The sequence below is a fragment of the Megalobrama amblycephala genome, linkage group LG2 (genome assembly GCF_018812025.1).
Source record: "Megalobrama amblycephala isolate DHTTF-2021 linkage group LG2, ASM1881202v1, whole genome shotgun sequence".
Lineage (NCBI taxonomy): Eukaryota > Metazoa > Chordata > Actinopteri > Cypriniformes > Xenocyprididae > Megalobrama > Megalobrama amblycephala.
The window spans coordinates 1,860,799-1,864,505 of NC_063045.1; the positions used below are offsets into that span (position 1 = coordinate 1,860,799).

The 3,707-nt window shown below is 36.3% G+C and overlaps 1 long non-coding RNA gene across 1 annotated transcript; it reads left to right on the forward strand.

The window, feature by feature from the left end:
* The first annotated feature begins 205 nt into the window (after positions 1–205).
* On the forward strand, positions 206–987 carry LOC125263145. Its single transcript, XR_007183702.1, has 2 exons — positions 206–270; positions 565–987. It is a non-coding gene; the product is annotated as an uncharacterized LOC125263145 (long non-coding RNA).
* The last annotated feature ends 2,720 nt before the right edge of the window (positions 988–3,707 follow it).

A 3,707-nucleotide genomic window follows, 5' to 3' on the forward strand; every position in this document is an offset into this window, starting at 1 on the left:
GCAGTAACTCTTCTCAATGTTCTTCATCATCATCATCATCATCATGTTCATTGGTGTGTTCAGTGGTGAATGTGAGTCATGTGACTCTCTCCTGGTACAAAGGAAACAGTTCATTGTCCAGCATCAGTGCGTCTGATCTCAGCATCAGTCTCTCTCTACCTCTGGAGGTGGAATATCAGGATAAAAACACCTACAGCTGTGTGCTGAACAATCCCATCAGCCACCAGACTCAACATCTGAACATCACTCAACTCTGTCACACATGTTCAGGTACGGCAGCGCTGATGATATTAGCGTTTATTGACTGAGCTGATCTCACTTTGATGTTTTTATTGCTCAGTCCACTGTTGTGGTCCTACTGAAGCTGTGATCCGATTGGTCCTCTCTGCTCTGGTGGGCGTGGCTACTGTCATTCTTGTGGTTTATGAGATCAGATCCAGAAGAGCTGAAGGAGATCAAGCACATATTCACACATCAGGTACATGATTGATGATGACTGATTCAGCATATATTAATATTGGTGAGATTGATTCATTTATGGCTTTACATGTTCATCTTTTTCAGGAAGTGCTTAAATCTGAAGCAGAACGCTGAACTTTAAAGATTCTTCAAGTGTGTTTTTGTCATAATAAATACTGATGATTATTTGAGCTTCTCTTTCAGGGTCAGATTTGTAAAACTCTTATTTGTAAGGCTTTATTGTTTATATTTCTCTCAGAGACACACAGATCTCACTTTACTACTACTGCTGTATATTTGTCATGTGTATTTTACACTGTTGTTGATGATCAAATTAAATAGCATCTTTTTAATGTGTCTGACGGAGTTGACACAAATTCAGTTCTGAAGTGAATAAATGTAAATTTTTAGAAGAAAACATTTTCAGAAAAACCTGTTCCCTTACATGTTCATTAGCTGAGACCTTTGTCTACAAATATATCAGTTTATAATAATGTGTTATTCAATAATAAAAACTAACATCTCAAACATGTTTGGTCTCTTCTCTCAAGAATCAGTGAGATTAAGTTCAGACTTCTATTCTTGCCATAACTCTGATATCATTTCATGATCACTACATTCACTTGCGTCTTGTGTTTTGGGTTCACTAACATCCTCCTGTCAGAGTCTCTGTAATACTGGCATGTAATGTTTTGTTATGACCCCGTCTAGGGTGAGGGTGCAACAACACACTGCAGCAAACACACAATAGCAACAGGATATTCACAAATTGAGCAGAGCTCCCTCTTCAGGCCTTCCAGATCCTTTTATAGCTTCTCCCTGGTCCCATTCACACCAATCAGGGGTGCGTTTCCCAAAGCGAACTATGGTCGTAAGTTCCGTCGTTACCAATAGAGTTCAATGGGACTTGCGACCATAGTTCACCAACGATGCTTTCGGGAAACGCACCCCAGATCCAGAGATCACTTTGGTAGAATCCAATCCTGTGAAAGAAAGGACAGGACAAGAGAAAGAGATAGAGAGAGAGAGAGAGAGAGAGAGAGGACCAGCAAAACAACACATATACACAATACGTCTCTAGATGTAACCGTTTCATTTAAACTGTGTTCTTAAAGCCATCTCAGGTATTTACATAAAAATAATGTGTATTTCTAATGCAATGCTAATCAACATAGCCTTTATCACAGTATACTATAAAAGTACACACTTACTGTCTCATTCTGTTACTAGAAGCTACATCAGATCACAAAAGGTTTTCCAACACTCGACTGACGTTATAAAGCGAGTTTAGAGGAAAACCATGATTTTAATCGTATAAACTTGTGTTTTGATATTGTGCTATGCTAAAATATGGACCTGTTATCAGGAGCTTATTTTAAAGCTTATTTTTTTATCTTGTTTTAAAAAGTTAAAGAGCATTTCAGTGTTTCTTTTTAAAGAAGGTCATTTGATACAAAGTCAAAGAAGGACAGAGAGCACCAGCCCCTGCATGAGAAATGAGGGATTGTGAAAGCTGTAAATAGAAAAGCATCAGTAAATATAAAAGACAAAAGAAGGAGAGAAATGGAGCAGTGTGGACAATAATTAAAAAAGGAAAAAAAAAATAATAATAAAAAACTATTTTAAAAAAAAGACCTTATTGACTGTTTTGTTCAGCAGCGAAAATAGTTTCATACGAATATCACAGCAGAATTATAACATTTCTCACTCACAGCAACACTCAGCCGTGTTTTTAATCATTTTTTTTTTTATATTTGTTTATAAACTTTTTCAAAGTATTAACAGAAATATTATTGTAAGAAAAGATAAATTACAAATAATAAATAAAAGTACATAATGATACATTTAAACTCTGATATTGTCATGGTCACCAGTCTATTCAAACTACATTTCCCATCATCCCTCCTTCTGATCACCTGCACTCCTTCAGCAATCACCCAGCCACCCATCACTAATCAGCTTCACCTGTCCCTGATACTTAAGCACACACCTCAGTCACACTCATTGTCTGTTCTCCCTAGCGGATACTAGACTATTGCTCTACTTACCTTATTACTATTCATTGAAGAAGTTACCTATCCCAGCGCTCCTCAATCTCCACTCCATCTCCTTCATCTCCTGTGTTCTCTGTGCACTTCCCTTGTCTTCGTGTGTTCTCCCTGGTCAACGGCAACTGAGGTGTGTGCTCCATCCATCCCCTTCAATCCTCATCTGCTGCATTCAACATTAGACTGTTACTTCCCATTCATCTTCACACATCCCTCTGCTGCATTCAGTGACCTTGTCGATGCCGTCTATAAACTCAAATCGTAACAATAAACTGGTTTAACTGTTCTCCCTTTGTGCTCCTTGAGTCTACATATCATTACAGATATATTGTGGTCTATACATATACAGTACAACCATAAAACACTTGTGATCATACTAAAACATGATCAAGTATATTAGAGTCAGATGGCCTCTAGTTAGAAGGTAGGGTCTTTATCTCTTCATAATATGTAATAATAGGTTTCCAAATTTTATAAAAATTTTTGATGGATCCTTTTTCGACATTTTGTTTTTTTCTAGTTTTAAAAATAATATGAAATCACAAATCCACATTGAAATCTTTGGTGGGTTTTTTGACTTCCGTTCCAACAATATTCTCCTTCTTGCTAATAATGAAGCAAAAGCAAAAACATATCATATTGTTAGTTAAATGTATTCCATGTTCAAGTGTCCAATGGTTTTTTAGCTTTTGGCAGGACCAAAACGTATGAATAATGTCAGCTTTATCACTTTTGCATCGATCACATCTGACACATTTGGATACATTTTTGACAGTTTATATTTAGTGTAATATATGTGGTGACGAATCTTAAATTGTTTTAAATTAAGACGTGCACAGGAAGTGGATCCATTTACTCTTTTTAGAGCATCATCCCATATTTCATCAATTATTACAGAGCCAATATCTTTGGTCCACTTTTCTTTAATTTTTTCAATTGGATTATTTCTTGCAAACAAAATCATATTGTATGATGCAGAAATTTGACCTTTGGGAGTTACAGGATTATGTAAAATTTTATCCATCAGTGAGGTAGGGGGTAAGGTGAATCTTTGAGATCGAATAAAATATTGGAACAGATCAGACTCTGTCAACTGAAATTTCTATCAAAGGTAGAGAGAATGTTATCTATGTAAAAATCACTACATTTAGCCAACCCAGTACTATGCCATTGTACATATGTGTGGTCCATTTTACCAGC